The 18332-nt window shown below is 42.8% G+C and overlaps 1 protein-coding gene across 2 annotated transcripts in view; it reads right to left on the reverse strand.

Annotated features, from left to right (window-relative positions):
• adarb1b (adenosine deaminase RNA specific B1b) overlaps window positions 1–18332 on the reverse strand; it is a 68256-nt gene that overhangs the window by 14635 nt on the left and 35289 nt on the right. For both annotated transcript variants that reach the window (XM_047046592.1, XM_047046591.1), the window contains exon 2: window positions 11424–11476. The gene's annotated coding sequence lies outside the window, so the exon portion shown is untranslated. The remainder of the gene's footprint in view (window positions 1–11423; window positions 11477–18332) is intronic.

Here is an 18332-nt window from a genome sequence, read left to right on the forward strand (position 1 = left end):
GCCCTACCCCTAGCTCAAAAAGAGTATTGGGACACCACTAGCTCTCACGTGAACGCGCAAAAGTAAGGGCTAGGGGTAAGGGGTAAAGGGGAGTATTGGGATTTAGCCTTACACATCCTGTGACAGTGACAGTGTGTGTGTGTGTTACACCTGCTGGAGTGACAGTGTGTGCGTGTGTGAGTGTTAGACAAGCTGAATGCAGCCATGCTTTGCTGCTCATGCAGACAGACTAGCAAAGGAAAAACACGGAGCAGCATGTACAGCAGTATCAACTGTATCAACCCAGACCCAGGACCCAGACCCAGGACCCGAGGACCAGACACAGACCAGGACCAGACCCAGCCCAGACCTAGACCCAGGACCAAGACCAGACTCAGACTCAGACTCAGACCCAGACCCAGGACCAAACTCAGACTCAGACTCAGACTCAGGACCGAGGACCAGACCAAGACCCAGACCCAGACCCAGGACCCGAGGACCAGACCCAGGACCAGAACACCCAGACATCTACCCTCGACGTCATTGAAAAGTTGACAATATTGGTATGAAAGGAAGTTCTGTATCTGTGATTCAGTAATTGCATTCTCATTAATTTACATCAACACACACGCTCAAGCACAGACAAAGAGCTGGTGGATCATCTCTCAGTCTTTCACAGTGTTAATGGTAACTGTGGCCTTGACCCTTTCACTGCACCTGGCCAGGCAACAGTGCCTGTATAATAGACTGGCCTGTTGGCTGTCTGGACTGACCTGACTGGCTGGCAAGCCCAGAGAAGCACCTAGAGCTGCAGAACATGTTGAAAGGATTAATATCATGGGAGATGCATGCTCCACATGAGCTGCATGCTCAGAGGAACAAGTTGATTTTGAATCTAATCTTGAATCTGGGGCTTAATTTTGAAATTACTAAACCTGCTTCAAATGAAAAAGATGCAGGAACTGAAGACCTTTCAAAAGCCAGTACTTATGCCCCAGTGCGATCTACAGAAAAGACTATTTGCTAAACAATAAGGGTCCTTTTTGTCAGGATTTATACTGAGAGGCTTTGAAATATTACTAAATATATTTCCACCAACATTTCCAGCCAATGGTTTACACTAGTTTCCAGATAGAATTTAGCAAATTCTCTAATGCTGGCATTACCTACCAGTTAGAAACACTAATGCCGGCATTATCTGAAGATGAGAGCACAGCAGAGTTATGGTTGAGAAAAGGCAGTGAAGAGAAGAAAAGCTGACACTCAGGGCCTCATTTACTAATAGCATTGCGCCCATTTCAGGCGTGAAATAGTGGGTAAAGACATAACACCATATTTACAAAGGCAGCGTACTTGAGTAAAAACGCAGATTACCGCTACTGGGAGGGTATAAGGGAAAGTGGGTGTGTATATTTCTATCTTCTGTTTGCTGAACTTTTTTTTCGGATCACCCATGGTGGCAGTAACATGCAGGCGATTTTTCCTGTCTTTTAATGGCGCGCTAATTAACACTAATGGGCGCTGATTGCCTGTCGAGGATCTGGTTTGATAAATACCACGAAAATGCGGCAATACACCGTCCGCTATTTGCGGTTGGGCAAAGGCGCAGATTAAGCTGCAGTCGCGATGTTAGTAAATGAAGCCCTCATTATTTGATTGTGTTTCGATCTTTTTAATATTTGACAGTTTACAGTTTGTCACCTGGACTGATGATGTGAAAGAGGTAGGGGAGAGGGGAGAGAGGGAGAAAAATAGAATTTCAATATGATGTGATGGTTTTATGTGAGATTGGCTTTCAGAGGGCAGGTGAAGTAGAGGGTCAGGCGTGAGAGAGAGAGGCCAGCAAAAATGGGAGCGAGCCAAGAGGGGGAAAGTATAGAACAGGAGCCCAAGCCAACTCATGCATACACACACCCTCCTCTAATACACAGAATCAGCTTTAGTCAAAGTATTGGAATCATTCACACAGAAAAGGTTCAGTTGTACAGCCAAGCTCTATAGGTGTGCACTATTTCTGTCTTAACTTTTTGACACTCTATCCCCATCTGACTTCCCACTCCGTTCTTTAATCCCCTCCCACTCTCTCTGTAGTATCTTTAGTATCTATAATGTAGTATCTTTATAAGGCCATCACTGTTTGTAGTTTGTGAGGTGATAGTTACTATATAGTCTAACCCTAACCCTGTGTGGTGTGTGACTGAGTTTATTGTTAGTCTGAGACATGGCTATGTAACAGTTAATTTATTTAATTTAGTATTCATATAGTCTATGCTTATCATATGACAGAATAAGGACATTGACCTGCTGTCAACTGGAAGATGGGATCAAAGACACAACTGGTCAGCATGATGGAGGTAACACAAAACAGTGAAAGACAAATGAGTCAAAAGAGATTGGGAGAGAAGAAATGGAGTGAAGATTGAAAGAAAGACCAACAGAGAAAGGGGGCAGGGAATGGGAGATGGACAGTAATCCAGAAATGAGAGAAGAGAAAGAAGTGACAGAGAAGAGGCAGACAGATGGATGTTTCAGGAAGCAAGGAGGTTGAAGAGGCAGCCTGTCTGTTCATCTCAGAGGACTAACACAGAAAGATGGCTGCAGAGACCTACCACGCCATTCCATTCCTCCCAACACACTTGTTTTGAGTTTACAAATTGTGATTAAAAACAGAATGCAAAGATGTGGAAGTTCAGAATATCAATATTTTATTCAGAATAAAACATATGACATATCAAATGTTTAAACTGAGAAAATATATCATTTTAAGGGAAAATTAAGTTGATTTTACATTTCATGGCATCAACACATCTCAAAGAAGTTGGGACAAGGCCATGTTTACCACTGTGTGGCATCCCTTCTTCTTTTAATAATAGTCTGCAAACGTCTGGGGACTGAGGAGACAAGTTTCTCAAGTTTAGGAATAGGAATGTTGTCCCATTCTTGTCTAATACAGGCTTTTTGTTGCTCAACTGTCTTAGGTTCTTTGTCACATCTTCCTCTTTATGATGCGCCAAATGTTTTTTATGGGTGAAAGATCTCGACTGCATGCTGGCCATTTCAGTATCCGGATCTTTCTTCTACGCAGCCATGATGTTGTAATTGATGCCGTATGTGGTCTGGCATTGTCCTGTTGGAAAATGCAAGGTCTTCCCTGAAAGAGACGTTGTCTGGATGGGAGCATATGTTGTTCTAGAACTTGGATATACCTTTCAGCATTGATGGTGCCTTTCCAGATGTGTAAGCTGCCCATGTCACACGCACTCATGCAACCCCATACCATCAGAGATGCAGGCTTCTGAACTGAGCACTGATAACAACTTATATTGTCCTTGTCCTCTTTAGTCCGGATGACATGGCATCCCAGTTTTCCCGAAAGAACTTCAAATTTTGATTTGTCTGACCACAAAACAGTGTTCCACTTTGCCACAGTCCATTTTAAATGAGCCTCGGCCCAGATAAAACGCCTGCGCTTCTGGATCATGTTTAGATATGGTTTCTTTTTTTACCTGTAGAGTTTTAGTCGGCAACGGCGAATGGCACGGTGGATTGTGTTCACCAACAATGTTTTCTGGAAGTATTTCTGAGCCCATGTTGTGATTTCCATTACAGTAGAATTCCAGTATGTGATGCAGTGCCGTCTAAGGGCCTGAAGATCATGGGCATCCAGTATGGTTTTCCGACCTTGACCCTTACGCACGAAGACTGTTCCAGATTCTCTGAATCTTTGGATGATATTATGCACTGTAGATGATAACTTCAAACTCTTTGCAATTTTTCTCTGAGAAACTCCTTTCTGATATTGCTCTATTATTTTTTGTCGCAGCATTGGGGGAATTGGTGATCCTCTGCCCATCTTGAATTCTGAGAGACACTGCCACTCTGAGAAGCTCTATTGATACCCAATCATGTTGCCAATTGACCTAATAAGTTGCAAATTGGTCCTCTAGCTGTTCCTTATATGTACATGTAACTTTTCCGGCCTCTTATTGCTACCTGTCCCAACGATTTGGGAATGTGTAGCTCTCATGAAATCCCAAATGAGCCAATATTTGGCATGACATTTCAAAATGTCTCACTTTCAACATTTGATATGTTATTTATATTCTATTGTGAATAAAATATAAGTTTATGACATTTGTAAATTATTGCATTCCGTTTTTATTCACAATTTGTAGTGTCCCAACTTTTTTGGAATCGGGTTTGTAGTTTCAACTGTGAAATGGAGTGCAAAGCAGAGGTCAGTATAGAGCGGAGTTCTGCCTCTGTAAGGGAGGTCCTGCCTCTGTCCCATTACTACAGCCAATCAGGCTTTGGCAGATCGGTGATTACTCCAACAAAGGGGAGGAAAGCGAGAAGAGAAGGATTCATTAATAGAACTGAAATTGGTCTTTTTGTTAAGTTTTGGCCCAGCTTCCTCCTCGTTCAGCGCTGTTGTGGTTTCCCTGGGGCCAGTAGGCAGGTAATGTTCTGTAATAAGGTACATGTGTGGAGCCCTAACCCTAATGGAGAAGAGTCCTCACAGTCAGGGTTGCCTGTCGTGTCACCTGATTAAAACTGATGGGCCGAGGTAGGGGAGTGTGGCCGCTTAACATGGCCCTTTACTACCCCACATATTCGCTGTCTTGCTCTCTCTTGCTCACACACACACACACATTAAATATCCATCTCAGACTCCATTATTCAATATCCTTCCTCTTATGACCAATAAGCCATGTGAATTAGCCTGCCAGCAACCATTTGGCTTCAAAGACAATCACAGCCTTTGTGACACATTCAGAAATCCCTGCTCAAGAGTTTCAGGTGGACAACCTGGCCAGTTAGAGATGATGTTTGAGATGAAAAGATGTTTGACATGTTATACAACATGGCAAAACCACTTTAATATCCAATGTCCATAATGCTCAAATATTTGGAGAAAGACAAGAAATGTACTGGGGTGTTACTTACATTTTCACATTACTAAAGCCAGGACAAACACACAATCTACTGTCTTTAAATAAGTGTATATTTACTATTAGGGAATGCACAGATTAAGAAGTATAAACATACATTTGTTGCTTCTTATTTAAAAAGGTAAGGCTAATGTAATTCTGCTACCTACATAGCTAGCTAAATGTGAGGTGTTGATGTTGCGGGCAACGTAGCTAGCTATGCAATATTTTCACCCTCGGCCTGACGTGTTGATTCAGACTGCAGCTGCTAATCTTTTGCAGTTATTGCAAGCTAGCTATCTATCTTCCGGAAGCTAACTACATTGATAACAAAATCTGTGAAACAGCTGCATAACAAACAGAGTAACGTCACCGATGTAGCTAGCTATGTTTCCTGCGATATCACCGACTTGGTCTGTATTTTTTGTTTGTTGTAGCTAGCAATGTAGGTAGCAAAATGACTTAAGGCTTACCTTCATCACATTTCTCCCCAGCCCTCTTCCCCATCTCTCCTCTCTCCCCCCTCTCTCGCTTCCTCTTTCCCATCTCTCTCCAAGGGCATAGTGTGGTTGCCTTAGTTACAGCCTTCCCTTCTCCCCTCTTCATAGGGACCAGTAAAATCTATGTGACAACTATGATTTATGATACATGCAGAGCCTGTGGGGTAGGTGTGTGTGTGCAAGTGTGTGAACAGTGTAAAGATTCACTAAACTTCTCCACAGATTTCAGTCTTGGGCATCGGTGAGCACTGTTCATTCACCCTGAATACACACAGGTAAAAGATGCAGTGGCTAAAAATACATCCACAAGCACAACACGGAAACCACACACGGGTAAATCCACAATGTAATCCATTTTGTAAAACTGGTCAGGAAATACCAATTTGTAAAGAGAGGACTTTTAACTCGTAAAATGTGTGATCGTGTGGTTAAAACAGTGTTGTTGTGTGAGCAGGCTTGTCCGTGGCCTGCTTTTCCTGTATCCTCTGTTCATTCCTGCCAGTCAGTCTATGTCTTGATTGTGGTTGTTGTTTGGTGTAAATAGTCTCTGTGTCTTGCTTTGTGTTCTTGTGCTTTTAACATTTTTGTCCTCGCCGATTCCCTATGTACTAATGCCCTGCTTTGTTTAACCTCCTTGTTTTTTTTCTTCTGTATGTTGTACTGTTGTGGTTGTGTGCCGTTGTGCTTTTTAACTTGATTTGTATTCCATAGCCCCCATCCCTTCTCCCTCAAAAAGCTTCTGCCAGGCCATATTTGTAAACAAGAATGATTCATGAATCTTCCTGGTTAAATAAAGGTTGAAATAAAAAAATAAAATACAAATACTGTACACTGTTCAGTCTGCATGTGGCCCCATTCTCTCAAATCAGATTTTGAAGTGCTGTGGACTGACCAGACAAAAACAGCTTGTATCAGCAGTCTCATCCTTTCTTCTCAAGCTTTCATTGCCTCTATCTTTCACCCTTTCTTTCTGTCTCTTCCTCCATCTCTTATATCTCCATTCCCCTCGCCTCAATAGTCCTTCTGCTCACTGTTCATCACATTCAAGGCCAGGTCAGACAGGTTCCTCAAACAGGACTGTGTGCGTGTGTGTTGTACAGAATTAATTTCACAGCACTTGATCTGTTTTTTAGATTTTAAATAATGTTGATATCAGTTCAGAGATATAAGGAGGTCAGAGATATAGGGACCATCTTGACTGTAGATAGAAAAGGGATGTTAACCGATGAGGTTGAGTACCAGACAAGAGTGACAAAGAGGAGGGCAGAGACAAAGCACAACATTAGAATGAGTGCAAAGACATACAAGAGAAAGATAGGCAGCAAGGTCTTGAGAGGGCTGGTGCACTGAGGAGAAGCAAAGAGAAGGACGGCATGCCATTAAGTGTGAATGTGACCGCAAAAGAGAAGCTTAAGTTGGGTAAAAAGGACTAGAAATTGGAGAGAAGTAATGGAAAGGCCAATAACATACGCAACTGAATGTTTCAGGTGGGATGATATTAGGAATAATTGACAAACTAGCAATGGCACAGTAGCTTGCACCTTTTATGAGTTATTACATACAAGTGTGGGAATGTAATATTCTACCCCTGTGGTAAATGAAACCTTAGCAGGTAGAAGTTATCTGGAAAACTTTCCAGTGGGAGCAGGCACTTAAGCCTCCCCCTTCCTTCTGAGAACACCAGTCTCCTGGTAGAGAGAACTCCAGTCTCCTGGTAGAGAGAACACCAGAGGCAGCTAGGCTCAGCCAGGCACTGCTGTGTCGCAGTCTTTGTGACTTCAATAAGTAGTCTAACTTATAATATCTTCAAAATCAAGCTGTACATAAGAAATGTACATCAAGGAGATCACATGTTATGTGAGACAATTGTGCCCATATCCTTTTATTCTGTACCCAACTTAGAAACCTACTTTGAGAATTAAGAAGAAATCAAATATTTTGTAAACGTTGAAAGAAATCCTCAGTCAAACGGTAAAAAAATGTAAGCTGTCCTCTCCAGCTGTTTGCTCAGGAGGAGTGAAGACTGAGAAGGGCTAGCGCTAGCATCCAGAGTCAATTATTTTCTAGAGGATAACAGAACAGGTTTCTCCTCCTACTCACTGTCCAAAAGCTCATTTTGAAGATTCAGCTGTATCTGCAGGAAAAAACACAGGAAACCATATTTTCCATATTTCATTTAAGCCCATTGGCCAAGCCTCATGTGTGAGTTTTCTGTCTCTTCCAGCTTGGTGGGGGATGCAGTGGGTGATGCAGTGATGCTTTGGTCTTGTGTCAGGTCAGTGACTGTGGTCTGGACTGGGCTATTCACAAGCTGAGACGTTTTCCTCTTCAGCAGGTATCAGTCAAATTTTTAAAATACAATTTTTTTGTAGGTCCAATCAGCGAACAGAGGGAGTGGCTGAGAACGATGACGTTAAAGTTGTACACTTGTTTGAGTAGTTCAGTAATGGCGGTGGAGAAAGATGCGAGCGAAACTATTCTGCGGTTGTGGCAACGCTGCCGAATATAGGTTAAAGCCGGAGCAAGAACATTCCTTGCTGAGTTTTGTTGGTGGCCATGATGTTGTGGCCCTCCTCCCCACGGGGTTCGGGAAAAGTTTGATTTTCCAGCTAGGCAGCTAGCTCCGTTACAGTAGTGGTGAAGGAGTTGGCTAAGGCAAACGCTTGCGATTGGTTATGGCAAATCAGAGTGGCTCTGGGCGGATCCAATAGTTTTAAACTTCAATAGAGGACCCGCCTTCAAGGAAGTTAACGTTTGTCAATCGAGAGATCCCAGACCCTCTGTACAAATGAAATGTACGAGGGTCTGGTTAGGACCAGGCTACACCAACACACCCATAAAACCATGAATTTCTGCTTAATTGCTTCATCTTCTATATTTTCTATATTCACTATTTGTATGTCACTAAAGCATCTACTAAATGAAAAAAAGGTATATAACACTTTATTATATGGCAACAACAGTACGAGCGCTCTGATTGGCTAATGGGTAGTCATGCCAGCCGCGTATTGACTTCATTGCCGGTCCGCGGTCTGATACGGATTATTATGGCCCTTCTCTGACGTCAGAACCGAACCGTGTTGGCTGCTTTCTATCAAAAGAAATTGGTTGCTAGGCAACACCTGAACCACACCGTGAAAAGACTTGAGAGTTAGCTACAATTAGCCTACCATTTATTTTCATAAAGAAAATGAAAAGAGCTAAAAATGCCATTTAATAAACAACTTACTAACCTCGACCGCTCGTTATCGCTCGGTCGATACGTTCAAGCTTCAGTTTGATATTTCCCGGCATGATCTCACTCTCGGTTAGTAAGTAGTTACTATTTGAAATACTATATACTCCCAAAATAGCAGTTAGTCTCGATCAATTACAAAGAGAGGGGTTGTCTCCGTCACTGACAGAGATAGAGGTCTTTCTGGGGATGACTAACAGTAGCTGTCTGTCCCTTCACATTAGCAAGTGTGAGGTCTGCCTTCATCCCTTACAGGTAGAAAGGTCCAAAACATGCATCAGTCTGAAACTAAAAGTTTGATTCTATATTACTATATACTTAGTAATAGTAACAAATATACTCTGAACAAGAGTGAAGATCGTTCATACGTTTTCAAGAGTGAAGCCCTCTGTGACTTGTAAAAAAGGCTGTACAAATTAAATTGTATTAGATTTTATCTGACAAGTTCAACCCCTCACATGAAACAAACAGTATTATCTTCACAATGAAGGACTGGTAAAAAATCCACATTCTGTACTACTAATGAAAATCAACTTTCAAATGAATTGTATCTGATGGTCACACAAAACAAAAAGGGTATCTGGCTTACACCATTACATATGTTATATATAATATGCATAAGCCACCTTCTCAGTATCCGATTGCACTATGTTGAACACTCACGCTGCTCATTGTTATTCTTATTTGTATATATATTTGATTTTATATTTAAATTGTTGTATTCTTAGATTGTTTAGTTCTTAGAAATAGTTAAACTTTTGTACTTTCACTTAATTTAATATTTGTATATGTTTAGTGTTTTGCACCTCCCTGCCACAGTAAATTCAAATTCAAATCTCAATCAAATCAGATTTATTTGTATAGCCCTTTTTACATGCAAGCATGTCACAGAGGGCTTCACATGCGCTCATAGAACTGCCCCTCAACCAACCTAAACCCTCAAGGAAGACAAGGAAAAACTCCCAGAAAAATTCAATGTTTGTTTGACATACATGGCGAATAAACCAAATTCTGATTCTGATTTGGCACTAAAGCACATACAAAAATAAATATTCCTGTGAATAGTAATAAGGTCATCTTGCTAAAGTCATCTAGCTAAGGTCTTTAACTCTGGCCAGAAAGCTGCAGTGAGCGCATACTTAGGTCCCATACCACCAGTAGCACACATGAACTAGTCATCCCTCACACTAAACAACATATTAAAAACACAGTTGATCCCAAAGCAAGATCTGCTTCAGTCTCTAAACAACCACCAAATCAAATTAGAGCAAAAAAGTTGTTGTCCTCTGAAAAGTGATGCATGAATTTATGGCAACTTTACACAGCAAAAAGCTAATTAAGCTATTTTTAAGACATATGCAAACATACCGCAACTCAACACTGCACTAAACGCTGCACAGCTCTGATCAAGGAGTTACCTTTGCGCTCACTGCGTTTCTTGCGTCTTCTCTTGAACCTGCGGCGGATGAGGCAGTAATAGGAGGCTGGGCCCTGGTGGCAGCTAGCGAGGGCCATGGTCTTTTTCCCTGCTCTCACTGACGCTGGCTAGCTGTTCTGCACTGGTCCCTGGCCGGTGCTAGCTCCAGTACTGATAAAGTCTGTTTGCTAAACTATCACTTAAAACACTCTCTCACTCATAGTATAAGTGTATGTAATTACAACGTCTGGCGAATCTGCACAAACCCCCAAAATTACTTCTAGTGAATAAAATGTATGAACTAGCTGCTGAAGTCCAACACTTGCCATCCCTCTGTCTGCCTTCCTTGTTAGCACTGGAGAGGGGCGGCGATAGACAGAGGGGAGGTGGAAACTCACAAAGGGAGGGGGGTATCTTCAAATGGAGCAGAGCCTATCCCTTCCTCTCTCCTTCCCCAGTCACCATGCTTAACATCCCTCCCCCTCTCCTTCCATAGACCCTAACCCTCCCTCTAACCTTCCCTAGACCCTAACCCTCCCTCTCTCCATCCCTAGACCTTAACCCTCCACACCCCATCCAACACACAGTCTATAACCCTCCACACCCCATCCAACACACATACAAACATAATACTAACAACTAACTTTCAACTGCCAAAACAAAAATAAATATGAAAGCTGCAACTGATTACTGAGCAGTAACCTTACAGACAAGGAAACCCAGCCACACACACAGCGCTGTGCTTCCCTCTTGTGGACATGTGTTGTTGTTGCTGCCTGGATAAGAGCCATCAGTGAACAACACAGCTCACTAGAGGCGAGGGTTAGAACATCACAGGGCAGTGGAGGCCAAACAAACTAGACCGTGCATTAACATGACTACCAAATATGCAACAAGTAGTGTCCAAGCTAACATTAAATATGACAATATTATGCTTTTCTTAGTATCAGAGAAACGTTCCACGTGTCCCGTGCATGGTCAGTCGATATGAAGCGACTCTCCCCCCCCTTGTGGTGAATGCTGTAATTGCAAGTCTAACATTCATAAAAACGTTGGAGGTGAAATAGCAACGGGGCACCCAGCATTACCGTTTCAGCACAACATCACCCAACACCTGAGATGGAGGAAAAAACTGACTACTGCCTTTTCAAATCTGAGACAGTGAAGTTGGTTTTAAGAAGGTGGGAGGGGTTGTTATAAAATAATATCTTTTTTCAGGAGTTCATGGAAACAGGGATGAGAAGATTAAGAGAGAACACAGAGATAAAAGAGAGCAGACAATAGGGTCAAGAGAAAAAGGTTCTATGATGTCATACACAAAACAGACATGTATATACGCACACACACACACACATGTATACCTGTTGTGTTTGTTGCGGTCCGTTCTGTGGATCTGAATCTGTCTGTTGAGAACCTGGAGGGTAGGAGAAAAGAGCAGATTAGCTGGTCTGCCAGTGGAACGACCAGCCTACAAACCTTCAGAGAAAGGTAACTGTTCACAGTTATTATGGTAACCTTGTTCCATTCACCAAACCACCTATCAGTCCACTGGAACCCGTTCCCCACCCTCCCAGCAGTCCCCCTCTCAGGCAGTGAGGCAGGTGCTTCCCAGCAGAGCGGAGCCCCTAACCTGACAAACGAGTGGAGCGCCTCCTACGAGCCACGCGGCCGTAGAAGCATGCAAAAAATCACTTTAGCCAGCTGAAAAAAACAGCCCTTAAAGGCCCAGTAAAAAAAGTTTGGGCAGAAAAACAGCTCAGTCTCGGCCGAGGCCATGAAGCTGTAAGCTCTTCCTCAAAAGAACAAGGAGAGAGGGGGAGAATAGATAGAGGGGTGTTAGTAGGGGGGGGAATAGAAATAGGGTTGGTAGTAGGGGGGGAATAGATAGAGGGGTGTTAGTAGGGGGGGAATAGAAAGAGGGTTGGTAGTAGGGGGGGGGGGGAATAGAAAGAGGGTTGGTAGTAGGGGGGAGAATAGATACAGGGTAGTAGGAAGAGGAGAGAGTAAGCATGGGAAGACAGAGGCAGAGAGAGAGAGGCAGAGAAAGCGGCAGAGAAAGTGAAGCAGGGTGAGGCAGAAAGAGTGAGGCAGAGAGAGAGAGAATAATAGACAAAGAGGAGGGAATGGTGTTAATTCAAGCACTTAAACCTGACAGGCACTTCGAAGGGTACTTTGAGAACACTCAGTCTGTCTTCAAGCTTTGCTCACTTCTAATTCCCCTGTTTATGTCTGAAAACTTGGAATAGAGAGGAAAAGAGAGATAGTGAAAGAAAGTTAGTTGAAAACGAAAAGCTTCTCTGAGTTTTATTTGAGGAATAAAGAGAGTAAGAAAGAAGAGGAGAGACTATTACCAAAGCAACCCCTGGCCAACTGCAGTCCTATAAAGCAACTGTGCCTAATGCAGCAAGGCTAGGCCTTACTGGGTCCGGCCCCGCCATGTTGGACTGCTGTTCTCACAGGTGACCAGGAGGAAGCAGAGGAAGGAGTGGTGGTGGAGAAACTGAAGCATTCCAAAGGCAAAATATAACTTGAACTTGTGTTGGTTTACAGTGAGTCCTGGAAGCGTCCAGATGTTCCACATGAACAAATAGTCTAAAACTGTCAATCCTTTATGAATCCACCCAGGTTCGAGATCTAAACTCATATCTGCAAGCACATATTTGCTGTATGCATTTGTTGCCCATAATAGCTACTCCACATAACACTAAGTTCATCATCATTTACCCTTTAAGTGTGATCTAGATCAATGGCCATAAACACTTTCAGTTTCATAGGATAGTCACTTTGCCATGCACTTTAAGATTCAGCAGCTTTAATGTTTCTAAGTCTGCATGTTGAATTGAGATTTTAGGTTTTAAATCTGTAGAGATAAAACAGTGCACTTCTCCTCCCCACCAGTGAGGGGAGGCATTGCTCCTTAAACTTTAAGGTTGCATTCTCTGTATTGCAGAATTATGCTTCTTATGAATACATTTAAAGAATTTCCCCCAAAGATCTCCTGGATTAAATATCTAACAATTGCTCAAGGTAACTTTCACCAACAGGATAAGAACATAATATCATTGCAGTTTAGTATTATACATTCCAGTAGTAATATCCATTGGAATTGGATACATTCTAATAGTATAGAGTATAATATTTTGCAGTGTCTCGTCATAGTATGCACAGGTGTCAAAGGTACAATACAAGATGGTGGTCGTCTCAAACAGTAAGTCACAACAGTGACAACAGCCACGGTCTTTGTAATATAAAATGTGCATTACAGCATATTTCAGCCACGTCTATCAGTAGGTTCAGGGAGACTCGTCCGAATGACTTTAGCCTCTGTGGTTGGTAGACAGCGTGAGGCCAGCTGTGTCCGTCTGCGTGTGAGTTAGCATGATTAGCTTTATGATGTGGGACAAGGATGCCCTGGGGATTAGGCCTACTACAAGGGTCCACTTCACAGAGGGTTAAGAGCAGGAGACATATGGCATGGGCATTAGAACTGGGAAGATTTCAAACTGCAAAAATTAGAGCTGCCATTAGAATGGGTCAGGGGAGAAAGGAGATAAAAATTGAGAGAGGGGGAGTGATAGGGAGAGGTGGTAGGAGGAGAGGTGGAAGACTTGAGTCTTGAAGTGGGAGAGGGCCGGGGAGCTGCTCCCGAGGTGCATCCTGCAGGCAGGACAGTAGAGCTGTATCTTTACACGGGAGAAAGCTTGGTGATCATGGATGAAGAAGTCAGAAACATGACAGGAACCGCGAGTAGTACATGCCTGTACATGCGTTGACATTCCTTTCAGACTGAACTATGGTCTTGCATATCAGATTACTTTCTACAATTTCTTTCTCAACTGCCAGAAGAAGTACCAGCAAAGGACGCTCATCAGGGAGCTGTGAAGAGCACGGATGTTGTACTGTGAGTCTCAGTCAACATGCAGTACTGGTGGTCAAGAGTGTGCAGAACCAATTCATCACAGTTTAGTCCTTACATTTTTCAAGACTGGGCTATTTATCTTGTCAGCATCTTTGGTGTGTCTGGTCATAATGGGGGCAGAGGGGAAAAGAGCAGGAGTAAGTAAGAAATGGAAGACGATCACAGAGAAAATAAGCCACAAATCCCTCACTGAGTCCAAAGCAGTTTAATTACATTTATAGCCTGTATGATGCCAAGCAATACGTCCTGGAACAACACAAGTGGTTTAAATGGTCTCATCTGATGTGCAGATTTACTTCATTGGTTTTCGATTCAAACAAAATGAATTACCCTGGGACTTTACCCTGGAATAAAGAAATTAATCTTAAAAGCTTCACAGTGGGTACAGAGTCCCTGAAACATCTTCAGTGTCTCCTGCCACACCTGCTGTGGGCGGGAGCTTTGTGTGTGTGCGTTCGTTTGTTTGTGGGGTTGTGCTTCTCTCTCTGTCTCCCGGCGCTGTTTCTATCTGGGTCAGGCATCTGGGGACATGCCAGAGCCAATGTGATGCACGCAGCTGGGCAACTCAGCTGGACTACACACACACAGCCTGGTGCCACCAGGTAACATCTGCGATGCCACCTCCAAAACTGGGCAGTGCCACCTGAACTCGAGGGAGGGAGGGAGGGAGGGAGGGAAGAGCTGTGATCGTTACTCAACTTAACACAGTTGATTCCGCAGAACTACATCTACGGCAGTATTCAATTGCTTTAGTTGATGGTTAGTTTGAGTGACATCAATGTGTCAACAATTGCAATGGCGTCCTCTTCTGTCCTTAAAGGGGTCATTGAATGCAAAACCGAGTTTACCTTGTCATAGTTGAATAACGACAGTTTGGTGGGTAAAATGGACATACAGTGAACCTCAAAGTCCATTGACACCTCTTTCCTATGCAAACCTCACAACCCTAACCCACTGCCGCTGTAAAATGGTCGGTTTCCAGAAAAACACTGAGTTGACGTCAACCTGGTGGCTCCACCTTATTTGGATCTGGTCTGTATCTTTGTCACGCCCCAAAATGTATACACATCCGACCGTATGCTTATCACAACCGCAAGCTGTAAGTATGATTTTGTCGCTAACAGTTATAAGCAATGCTAACGTGTCCTGTATGTAGCATAGGTAGAATGGGTGATAATTTAGTTTATTGGCAGTGGGACTAAACGTTATTTGATTTTCTCGACTGTGTTTCATTCGAATAAATAACCTGTGTTGTCATGTAAATCTACAATTCACGATGCATGTTTGGCTATGTTGCATCTGTGCTCCGCAGTTTTGCTTGTTGTAAACCAACCAATCAGCGAGCAGCTCATCTAAATATTCATGAGCATATCATAAAAGGAAGAAAACCTCTTGTTTCATTCCAGGGCCATTTCATAGGGTTGCATTAAGGTGCATAGAACAGCACCCAGGCCATTTTCAGCTCAACCAATGTTACATAACCTATTCGGAGACCTTAAGGAACAATGTGAAATGCACTATAAAATCAGTATATGACCCCTTTAATATCAATAACAAATTTAGATCCACTTCAGTCAAATACTGATGCACAAAAACTGTTATTTTCGTTCACCCTGGCGGTCCTCCATTAAGCAGTGCCAGTCCTCTGATAGCTCAATGCTTGCTTGTGTTAAGGGATTTGCTTTTAAATAAACTTCTACCCTCTGATCTGATCTCTCCTCGTTCAAGGTCTCCTCGCAGGCTGGGTCATAAGGTTGGCTCGGTCTCCTTCAAGACCTCCTTGGAAATTCTCCGTTCTTGAGGCATGTTGTCTTAGCCAAAGGTACTAAAGCTCAGTTGGATTCCACTCAGCAAGCTGGGCTGATGACCAAACCAGGGCCAAAGTGTCTGCCCACTCCAAACCAGCCATCCTTTTAGAACACAATAGCATTGCATGCTTTCCCACACAAGCTCTGCTCACAGGCTAAAGCTAGTGTTACAACAGAGCTGTTTTAAAACTAGGCCAGTATGTGATGTGTGTGTAAATGGGGGCATGCAGTAGGATAACTTTACACCTGAGCAGGTGAAAGCCATCTGTGACTGCACAGATAAATCAAGCTTGATGTTAGAGCACCAGAAAAATCCAGGTGGAGAAGAATAGACACAGGAACACATCCAGTCTCCCAGAACAACCGCCAGTAAGGAAGGTTTGGAAACAAAACCCAACATCAGATAACCTTCTTTACAGGACCTACAAATTACTGTAGGTGCATGTATAGAGCAGGTGAAGGGTTTACATTACTGTAGGTGCATGTCTAAAGCAGGTGAAGATGGATCCCTTGCCTGTTGCGCAAATTCATTTTAGTAACGGAAGCCAGGACACATCGCCACTGATGCTAGGCATGATTTGAAATTCCCTTCCATTACAAGTTTGGCACCCCAAACAACGTTTTTTGTAAACTATTCTTTACAGCAGCAACCTAGTCATCGCATTGTCCCGGTTTTTATAGGAAAAGTAAAAGACAATATGGCTATTTATAAACTCTCAACAGTTGATGTGTACCAGAGAGGCTGACTTGCAACCTCATGCTCTTGAGTTTGAATCTCCATTCAGCCGGTTGTTGTTGGTCAAACATGAAGTAATTTTTCTCTCTTGTTGTCCAACTCTTGATCTTCTAAAACGTACATTTTTATAATATTTTGCCATTTTGCAGAGGAACCCGCTTCGCTGCTTGCAGCTATATTTCTAAATAATACTATACAATGGGAAATTTTAAATAAGATCTCAAATAAAATAAGAATATAGTGCAAATGACTGGTAGATGACTAGTGCAATGTGCAATAAGTGATAGATGGACTTGTAAATAAAAGCTATATATAAAAGTGTTAATGACAGTGGGAGTCCTTAGCCTTGTTTAAGAAGCTAGGTGCAGATAAAAAGAAACTGTTCTTATAGCGTGAATAGACAGGGAATTATGAAGACCTGTTTCTTCGTCAGTCTCTCTTTCTACAATTCCATTTCCCACCATGCACACATGTGGTACTGTACACACACACGTACTGGGTGCACACACACGTGACACACTGGGCTAAACATCTGGCCATCCTTGCTGAGAAACTGAGCAGTAGCCTTGCTAGTGTGAACAAGTGTTCAGTCTGTCACCTCTTCTACTGTCCATCTGTCTTTCTATCTTCCAGCCACTTGGTATATGTATATGTACATGTACATGCTTGTAAGTCAGTTTATCTGCCTGCTTGCTGTGAGTCAGAAGCAAAGCACGTCCTCCCTCACGTGTGAATGCGTTTGTGTGACTAACTACTTCCTGTTTTGCGTCAACAGACGGCGCTCAAGGCCGTGTGTAAACAGTGAGCCCCCCCCTCCACACTCTGTCCTCCCCTGTTCTCTTTCAAATATTTATGAGTAAACTGTGCCCAGGCTTTTTAGTATTGAAGCAAACCTGGGCAGGCTGAATTTGTTCTCAGCTGTAGAACAGAGATCATCAGCAAATACACAACCATCCATGTAGTAAGCCAGAACTGTTACGTAACACTGCTATTTGTAGTATGGTTACCACTGTGCACCTTTTCCTAGACAAAGGCTGTTTATGAATCCACGTTTTTTCCGTTCTTGTGTTCTTGCAAACTCGTTTGACGTCATCTTTCATTGCCCAAGTACGGTTCCAATCCAAAGAACACAAGTCACCAAGAATGCCAAAAATACCCGGAAATGTTCTTGATCCGCCCCTTTTATCGAGGATGCATCGGATGGTGACTTGACCAGCGAGAACACTTCTGATTCCCCAGAAGTCATTACAAGATGTCAAGCCAGGCGGACAAACCTCACAACTGTAATTTTTTACTTTTCATATTTCAGCTAAACGGTACGTGTAAATCAGCATCTGAATTAAAATGTGACGAGAAATAGGCAGTGTAGTCGCTGAAAATGTTCTTATTTTATTGATGAAACGGCTAATTTGTAAATTTGCTCAGACATTTCGATAACCTAGCTAGCATCTCAGTGCAGACACTAGTCAACATTAGGTACTGTAAGTTAGCAAGGGCTACAGAAAATGTAAATTTACAGGTAGAGGGACCATTTTTTAGCTTTATCTAGTTTTTGTAGTTAGTCAGTGTTATCATAATGCTGCGAGTCCAGGAAAACCCTAACCATCTCAATTCATTCTCTGTCCTTGCGTCCTTGCAAGACCATTCTCGCAAGGACGCTTGAAAGAACGTTCTTCAAAAGAATGTACTTGCGTTCTCCGGATTGATAAACAGCCAAAGGTTCTGCAGGTGCCAGTTTATTCTTGACCATTGTTGAAAGCATCACACTGTGAAGCAACAGGGAGCTCTCTCTATTCAAATAGAGGAG

The sequence above is a fragment of the Hypomesus transpacificus genome, chromosome 23 (genome assembly GCF_021917145.1).
Source record: "Hypomesus transpacificus isolate Combined female chromosome 23, fHypTra1, whole genome shotgun sequence".
In the NCBI taxonomy this organism is placed as follows: Eukaryota; Metazoa; Chordata; class Actinopteri; order Osmeriformes; family Osmeridae; genus Hypomesus; species Hypomesus transpacificus.